The sequence below is a fragment of the Acomys minous genome (assembly GCF_964271855.1).
Source record: "Acomys minous genome assembly, chromosome: 7".
Classification (NCBI taxonomy): domain Eukaryota; kingdom Metazoa; phylum Chordata; class Mammalia; order Rodentia; family Muridae; genus Acomys; species Acomys minous.
This window is the reverse complement of record NC_140488.1, coordinates 78,387,673-78,397,522: the sequence shown is the minus strand read 5'-3', so window position 1 is coordinate 78,397,522 and position 9,850 is coordinate 78,387,673. Positions and strand designations below refer to the sequence as shown.

General features: G+C 37.8%; 1 protein-coding gene across 1 annotated transcript in view; it reads right to left on the bottom strand.

The window, feature by feature from the left end:
* Nucleotides 1–8,461: 8,461 nt before the first annotated feature.
* The window catches only part of EDA2R (ectodysplasin A2 receptor), a 39,245-nt gene continuing 37,856 nt past the window's right edge, over nt 8,462–9,850 (bottom strand). The window contains exon 8 of the mRNA XM_084788479.1: nt 8,462–9,579. The gene's annotated coding sequence lies outside the window, so the exon portion shown is untranslated. The remainder of the gene's footprint in view (nt 9,580–9,850) is intronic.

The window sequence follows — 9,850 nt, the reverse complement described above, 5'->3', positions numbered from 1 at the left end:
AAGCTACATGCAAATTTCAATTCTAGTTGGATTTCTGTTGTGATAAAAGCATTTTATCAAAAGCAACTTAGAGGACTTAGGGTTGTATTTCAGTTTATAATCAATCCATGCCTGAGACAAGTAAGGATAGGAAGTCAGTGCAGGAATTTGGATTTGAGAACCATGGCAGAACGTTCCTCAATGCTTACTTGCTGGTTCTCTCATAGGCTAATGCTTTGTTAGCTTTCTTTATGAATGAAAATGTATATTCTTAACTCAAATAGTTTAATTTTGAATGTGTTGGCCTTCCCTTCTACTTGACCTAGCCACTAGTCAACCACACTGCTCATTCCTTTGAGAATTTGCATTTAGAAAATGATTATCTTTCAGAAAAGCAATATTCAGGTTTTGTGAGACATATAAAACAGAAAGATAAGTCCAAAGATTTCAGTTAAGAACCCACTTTTGTTGTGCATTTTGTAACATGTCTGTAATCCTAGTACTTTGTAAGCTAGGTCAGGAGCCGCTCCAGTTCTAGACAATTTTTGTTTACATAGTGAGACCCTATTGAGTTATGTGGGAGGCAACAGTTAGGTATTGTGCTCTTGATGGTACATCAAACCTGAGGCCACCACTGAAAGCTGACCTCAGCTTAGTCATCCATCGTCATTATGGCAAATATCGATAGAGCATGTACAATATGCCACTGTTATAATAAGTGCAGGGATGTGAGTCATCTTATGAAAAAAATTATTTTTGCTTTACTAAAGAAAGATAAAGGTACAAACAGGAAAACTGACTTGAGTTTTAAACAGAAATTTATATATAGAAGCCAGAAACAGGCTTGAAAATGAGACCATTGATTTCTCAAGTTTGTCTTCTTACTTAGTCACTTCAGTGCCTCCTGAATAATGGACAGTTGTTCTAATAGTAGATTCTGGAGAACATGGTAAAGGCTGAAGAGTGGTCAGCAGTCTTTAAGAGGTATATTATGAATATGTTATATCATTATGCTTCTGCTATTTCCATACCATGTGACTTAGAAATAACTGCTGAACTATTTTATTTTATATCTAACCAATTAAAAGTGAATGTAGTTCCTCCTGTCCTTATTTAATTCAATTAGAAAACAAAGATGAAAGGTGATTCAAGGATAAATGAGATGATGCCAAAAGGAAAGATACTAGACAAATAAGGTTATTGTAGTGGTGTTTGGGGTTTGTCATGGAAAGTGTTTGTATCAGGAATGGCATTTGTCAAACTTGTTTCCATTAAGAAACAGTTTCTTGTCAATGCAGAGACTCATAACTGGTAAAATTTCTGTGAATTATTGACTATGAGTGTTCATTCTTAAATGGGACATCTATATCAACGTTCAGAGAACATCACAAAAGAAAGGTAGAAAAAATATAAGAGCTATAGGATTGAGGGCACTGTGAAATGTTATCTTCTGGTTATAACATAGCTATTTCACTCATGAAACAGAAGCTGGGGTGATCTGCACAAAATTAAGATCAAGCCACTTAAAACTCCACCATGGATGAGAGGGAAGCTCATAAGAGCCCATCCCTAACTAAGCAGTTCTTTTGCATTTGATGGCTGCTGGAAGGGGGACAGCTTTATCTTTGGAAGTATGGTCACTGGAAAATTGACCAAACCTTAGTAGATAGTGCCACACCTATGCATATACAGGCAACACTATTTGGATTCAGCAGGTGAGTAAAAGGTAAAAGCACAAAAGAAGGATGTAGAGCTGGGAGGAAGATGTGTTGGATGGGATCCTGGGGGCAGTTAGATGGAGAACTGCGTAATGGATAGGGTCAAAACTACACACACACACACACACACACACACACACACACACACACACACACACACACACACAAACACACACACAAAAACACAGGCATGCACATGCCCACATGCACACACACGCACATACACACTCGCGTGTATATATATGCATACATGCACGTATAAAAACAATATGTGAGACATGGAAATCAGGAAAGCCTTCTCTAAGATGGTAACATTTAGGAAGAAACATGTAACATAATTTATGCCACACAAAGGGAATGGTAATTTTAAAGGCCCCAAGGTGATAAGCATGCTTGAGATGACTAATACATAGGCAAAAGTGGCCAGGGTGGTTGTCACAGTGACATAAGGTAGAAGAGTTGCAAGTAAAAAGGGTTACAAGGAATCTGACACTGCAGCAATTGAAGGACATGACTCACCCTGTTATTACTGCCAGCTGCTGCTGGTGGGGTCAAAGTGTTTCACTCAGCCTCTCATTATACCCCTGAGGTGAAAGACCTCTCCTTCCTCTTGGTAGCATGAAAGTTTTAGTTAGTTTTGAGATAACTGTAGATACTAAACCAGAAGAAAGAAGAGTACCATTTAATGTTTCCCAGGTGACCACCACTGACATCTTCCAATGGGAGATACTTTGTTACTTTAAGACAGTAGCAAATGTTGTGGCTTTTCACATAACTTCCAGTGATAATCACTGGCAGGACTGGAAGTTACAGGAATGCTTTGGAGAGAAATGCCAAGGTGAAATCCCAGCCTCCTGCAAGGCTTCCACTGATACCTTAGTGGTATGTTTAGTGGGGTGTAATTAGTGACAAAAGTCTCCAGATTACCTTTGGCCTTGTTTGGTAGCAGCCTGACAGGATGGAAAAGGGCATGCCATTGTAGGAGAGTAAGGAGAGTACGCTTTGATCCCCACGCCAAACTAACAGGCAACTGTAAGATAAAATAACAGTTTTTCTATATTTTGTTTAGGTGATACAAATGTTGCTTACAATGAAGCTGTTTGGCTAGATTGTCCCTTTCTTTACATTTTGCCTTGAAAGAACAAACAAACAAAAAACAAACAGGCTTTCTTTCATGCTTTGAACTTGTTGAAATTTGTTTTGTTGGCTTTTCTCCCACCCAGTCTTCACAATATAAACAGCATGGGGGGATTAATTAGATAAACAATTTCTTTCCTAATGTCTGTCTTTGGGAGGCTTCTGTAGAAGAGTGGAACATGCTTAAATTTTAGGGCCATACAGACTTAAACTAGAGTTCCAGAACATCACTTACAGTTGTTTAATCATCACAAAATCATTAAATTTGTCAATACCTTAGTTTTTTAATAAGATGAAAATTATCAAGGGAAACTACCAACTAAGAATATCATGAAGATTCATTTTAATAATGCAGAGTATCGATGCATATGCATATAAGGGTGTCAATTCACATAAGATTGTCTTATTAGTTTTTTTTTTTTTCCTGTGAAAAGCACCATGACCAAAAGAAACTTTTGGAGAAAAACATTTGTTTGGCTTACACATCCAGATCCTTCATTGAGGAAAGTCAGGGCAGGAGCAGGAGTGTGAAAGTAGAAATTGAAGCAGAGGCCATGGAGGGATGCTTCTTACAGGTTTGCTCTCCATGTTTGACACAGTTTGCCCTCTTCTACAAGTAGGACCACTAGCCCAGGAGCAACAACATCCATGTTGTGCTAGTCCGTCCCACATCAACCATTAATCAAGAAAATGCCCAGTAGACTTCTAACAGGCCAATCTGAGAGAGGCCTTTGCTCAATTGTGGTTCCTTCTTAGCTCTTCTAGATTGTGTTTAATTGACAAAAAAGTGATCAGCACACTAATCAACACATATTAATGCTCCATTCCACTTCATTGTCACTACACTATCACTTAAAAATGAATGATTAAGGAATGGAATCTGCTACCACTAGAAACCACAGGATAAAGACTTGCTGGATGATAACCATGCCACCCAGCAACTTCCCTAAGGAGGAAGCCATTTTGTTCAGACAAACAGAATCTAAATCCCAATCCTCATGTACACATGATTTCTCACTCCTTAAAAGGCTAACTTCTAGCTATCCAGAAACTTGCCAGTCACACTGTGAACAGAACTAAGTAGTGTTAGTAGCCCAGAAAAATGCAAGTGTTCCTAGTCACTAATAAAACAATTAATAACCATCTAAAAATTCCCTGCTTGATGCTTTGATGACTTTACTGCTCTGATCCATCTGTTCAGAGATCTAGTTTCCCCATGTCCTTCTAGGGTAGAGCAAGAGTTCATTGCCTGTGACTAGCTCAGGCACACAGTGACCTCAACTGAACAGCAATGTTGCTGCTCACATATTAATCATTTCTATGCCTTCATCACCATGAACCCAGTTGTTGATTTAACTTTCCTCACTATAGGAACATTCCCAATTTTAATCAAGTGATAATGGGAGACCTGGCATGTTTTCTCAAACCCAGAAACAGGAGAGCTTCACCACAGGCCTCAGCCTCTTAACTAATAGTAATTGCCAAGAAACCAATATTTTATTCATTGATAACACCAATATTCCTCATTAGTACTTCCTTTGCCCTAACATCTCTTTTGTTAGTCCAACCCTGAGACTGTAGTGACCTCTCTGCTCTTCCTCTTTTGGTCTGAGTGATATGATTAAACCTTCTTCCTGTAAGTTCCTCCTACATACTTCTTTCTCTTTCTTCATGGCTATTTTGATAGTTCAAAACGAATAGAACTGAACATGCTTCATTTTTACCCTACATCGAGTGTAGAAAAGAAGCAGTGTAGAAAAGAAAGAAGAAAAGAGACAGAGAAGGAAAGGTGGGGGGGGGAAGGGAGAGAGAAAACAGGCTTAGTCCAGGGAATGAAGGTGTATGCACAGTATTTAAATTGATAAATCTCAAAGTGAATTCAGAGATCATGAGATATGTTTTAAAAATAGCTTTATTATTTTTATATAATAAAATCTATCCACTTCAAGTGTGCCTGCAGCATTTTTTAAAAAACAAATTTACTAAGAAGTGCTGCTATAACTTTTTTATCTTCTAAATAAGATGACAGATGACTAATAACATTTAGTTGTTTCTCTTGTACCCATAACCAAGAAACCACTAATTTACCTTCTGTCCCTACTAGATTACATTGAACATACATACAATATGAATAGAACTATGTAATGTTTGCCTTTTTGTACTTGGATTCTTTCACTTTGTATGATTTGAGCTTGGATTCTGACATATCAAGTACCAGAATTTCAATTATTTTAATATCTTATGTTTTATTACAATTTGTTTATTCATTCATTGGTTGATGAAATTGGATTGCTATCTATTTTGAATATTACAAAGTTTCTAAAAGTATTTAGTTAATATATTATGTGCACATGTTTTTAATTATCTTGAATATATATTGATGAGTAGAATTATCAAACCATATGACAACTGAGGTTTAAACTTTACAGGAACTGCCAGACTGTTTCAAAAAGTCATAACATTTTACAATACCACCAACAAAATATAAATTTTCTTTTTTCACATCCTTGTCAGTATGTATTTATATTAGGACTAGATAATATTTGAGATAGGAAGAAATTTAATTTGCCTGGTTTTAAATAAAATTATTGTAGTGAAGAACATTTCAATTCAAATGCTGTTCCTTTAGCAGCCTCTTGAATCCAATAACACTCTAAACAAAAATACGGAGAAAACAATGGCAAAGCAATGTTAAGAGGCAATCTTATAGATGGTCTAGCTTGTGCATATATATGTGTGCATGTATATGTGCCTGTTTTCCTATTTGTAAAATAGTACAAACAAATGGAAATATGCACATATAAACTGCAAGAGATTGGTTCATACTTTGAGATATATGCATATATTCTTAAGACTACAGAGCTCTCCTTAAGAATTGTAAGTGTAGAACACAAAAATGTCTGGTAGATCTGTAGCCAAGAAGATTCTAAATGTCATAAACAATTTGAAAGCAGGAGAATTTAGACTATAACTCAGATCTCCTGGGTTACAAGTCAGAATCCCCATAGCCCTGGGGCTACACCTAATGATTAGAAACATAATTCTTTCTGTACTGAGTAAGCAGACATACAAAACAACCAAATGAGTCACACCAGTTCTCTGAAGGCAGATGAATAAACAAGGCATTTGAATGTACTTCTGTTTATTGGTTAATATGAATTGTTTACAGATTCTCATAAGCCAAACATAATTTTTCAGTATCCACACATGCATATGGCTCAAAATTTGAACAAAATCTCTATAAATAGCTCATCTTAAGGAAAGCGATAATTAAAATCTACCTACATTAAACACAAAACACAGCACCAAGGACCTTGGAAATAAATTGAGTGAGGGCCAGGAGGCTGACATCTCAGTATGGCAGGGCTGTTTGTTTGGGAGAGTGTTATAGTACTGACTTTTTTTTTTTTACTTAACTTAATATTAACACCCTTAGGGAAGAAAGTTGATCTCTCATATATATGTACACCATTTCAAAATTCCAGTGAAATTCTAAGTAGAGGAAAAAAATGAAGCCTGAAGCCTAACTCACCTCCACTAAACACCTACCTCTCCCCTGTAAACAAAATACTTTCTTTTGCTAGCTCACAAATGTAAAGCACAACTATGGTCTAGGCTCAGAATGAACACATTTCTAATGACTTCTTCAAGTGACCTATATCTCCAAGTAGAAGTCATATAAAAGCATAGTACTCAAAGCTGTTCCACCTTATAAGGACACTACTTGAGCAAACCCGCAAATATGAAATAACCATCCTTCATTTCACTTCTATCCAAGATACCATAGAAAGCAAAAGAAAATGAAACTTTGCCTTATTCTAATTATCAATTCCAACCGTTCAGTTCAAGAAAACCAGAAGAAAGATGATTCTTGGTATGGGTCTATAACGAGCTTGCTATGTACAGGCAGAGTGAAGTAGGGTGCCTGGGTCATTTAATCACATTGTTTCTGCTATTTTATCATCACAATCCTCACTGAGAAGCAGTGATGGACTTCACTTTAAAGCAGTGCCAGGCACATGGTGACCTTTCAACAGCTGGAACCTACTTAAGCTGAATCCACCTCAGCTTGGGTGCTAGTTCTTCACCAGAAGTATAGATATGATTAATTAAAGTTGGTGAGATAAGAATAAAATGTCCCAGAAAAAAAGTACAGAGAGCCCAAAGACCAAGGCCTGAACCTTGGCTCACACATATTTGCTAATGCTTGCATGAAACCAGGTTGCCTGGTACAGGCTTGTAATTCAAATGCTTCTAATCCCCTGCCAAGTACAATGGGACCTTTTAGCGTTTTTTCTCCTGTGCTTTTAACACACGTATCAGCTGTTTGACCTTAAGGCCCTTAATCAGGGCTTGTGGATGAGCTATTATTAAAGATGCACTTAACAGAATCCTCAAAACAGAAATCTTGTAGAAAATGTTCTCTATTAAGGATAATACTAGGTGATGACATCCACATTTTACCTTAACCATCAAGCACTTGTAGGATAGAAACTAGCCGTATGAGCTTCAGAAAGGTTCTGAGATAAAGAACAATAATATAATCTCCAAAGAGATTCATGTTTCTTTCTGCTCTTGAAATGTGTAGGTAAGAGCTAAGAGTAAAATGGACTTTCAAAAAGAACCAAATGGACTGTATAGTAGTCTTCAAACTGACATATCAAAAGAAATACCCAGACCTTGGGGCACCCTACACATCCTCACTTAACTAAGTGTAAATGGCTTGGGGATATCTTTAGAGACCTGCTGAGTGGTTTCCTAGAGGAGCCCAGATAGAGGAAAGGAAAACTTGGCTCAGAGTGTTCTGTAAAGTCCTGAAATCAAACTGCAGCCTGGTTTTTATACAGAACCTCAAATATTGCACAAGTCCTATGAGACCCATATGAAAATTCCTTTATGTGTTATGATACAACTCAGGACTACTGCTCCTTGAACATCTGCCTGATCTTTTAGCAGACTTACAGAGTGCTGTGAGTCTAGGGAACCAACGGGCAAACAGAAAAATCTTATAAAACAGTGTTTAAGAGCTGGTGGTCAAACAACAACAACAACAGCAACAACAAAAGCTCTTAATATATGATGAATCATGTGATGTTTTCCCATGGAAAACTCCACTACATCCCCAGAAGCACTTAGCAGATTAAAGGATCTGTTGTATTTCTTAGGTGGTGGACATGTTTCATTTCTTTCTTTCCTTCCTTCATTCCTCCAGCCTTCTGCAATGCTAGGATGGAATCTAGGACATTTTAAGGCAAGTAGTCTTTCACTATCTAAATTCCTCTCCATTGGGTTTTTGAGAAAGAGTTTTGCAGGTCAATGTAGCCTTGCTTCAACATTCCAGTACTCCTGCTTCTATCATCTTTCTATTGGAAGAATACTTCTATGCAGTTCATGCCCTGATTTTCTACCTTTTAAGAGCCATCAAGAAAATGTCAAAGGAGGAGAAATGACTGAAAACATTCTAGCGCCTTGTGATCAGCCCTATTCCACTGAGTAATCCCTGCACTTCCTGTATCCAAGTGTGCACAATGAGTCATGGAGATGAGAACCATGCTGTGAATAATGTAAAGTGCAGCACTCACGTGTTTAGTACATCTTAACATCTTTGACCCAGGAGAGATGTGCTTATCTTTAGTTTGCTTTTAATAAATTAAGTCACACAAGCATCCAGGATGGTATATATTACTCACAAGAAAAAGTGTCCAGTTGCTTTACTCATTTGACCACTTTCCCCCATCTAAACCTGAATCACTATGAGGGAATAGGTATCAATCCTAGTGGCTCACTTTGGACATACAGGGATACTTAAAGTTAATGCATGATGGTCACTTTCTAAGTCCTGAGGGTCACATCTGCCATGCTCCACAGGGGAAAAAGAACATTATGAAGAAAAGGGTTTCAAGTCATGCTGAGAAGCATGTGAAACTGGAGGTTCAGGCTTAAGAGAAATGGATTGTCTATTCTCTAAGCCAAGAAAGCACCAAGTGGTCCTCTTAGCTCCACAGTGCACTATTCCTGCACCTCAGAAACTTCACAATCAATGCCTGACTGGAAGGGGAAAAACAACATTTGAGTAATAAAAATGGAAAGAAGTTTAGGAAAAGACAATTTAAAAAATCTAAAAGATGCTGATTTGAATCCCCACCTAGAGAGTCTTGGTAGCCTGTCTTGAGAATGAAGACAGTAATGAAAATGCTGGCTTCCTAGCTATCACAACTATCAGCGTTCATGACATGGGCTGGAGAATCAAGACTTCAGGCTGCCCCCATGATATCAATTCCCCCTCACTTTGAGTGTGTGGGTGGGGGGGGGGGAGAGAGTCAAAGCAGAAAGATAAAAGGGAAAGCACTTCATTTTTCTCTCTAAAGTGGTAGGTAGATGCCAACATAGTTCTGTGTACCCCTTATTTCAGGTCTACCTCTAAAAAATATAAGCAGGAAAACTCTAACTCAGCCATTGCTATTCCCCTCACCTCTATAATTAGCTAAAGAGAAAGAACACGCCCAGCAGCCCCATAGCTATGGAATCTGGGTCTCCAGACTAGAAATGGAAAACAAAAAAATGCTCAAGGTCAGTCTTGGGAAAATGGTGGGGAATTAATCCTCTGGTAGGATGGGCTGTATATCGCATTTTTAGAGTGCTGGTTATTTTGGACCTACATCCCAGCCCCATGCTACTGTTGTTGAACAGAAGAACAGGAAAGTCCAGCAGCAGTCACTGGCAGGTTGCCGAGAGCAAAGGAGACCTAGAAAAAGAGCAGAGAAAGTTACAATCCTATGATGCAATCTCAACGCCATACTCCTCTTCTTTTTCTCTAAAGGTTCATGGTTAGACCAGGGACACAATAGCAGAAGTACATCACCTGGCTGTGGAGATGCCGAATCTGTCCTATTCCAAACTAACAAGAATAACTTTAATAAAATTTAGTTAAGTTCTAAGCACCATGTACTTTAGAAAGATTTTTTAAAAATTAAGAAAAACCCTAAGTAGTACTTTCCAGACAGATGTTGTCTTCA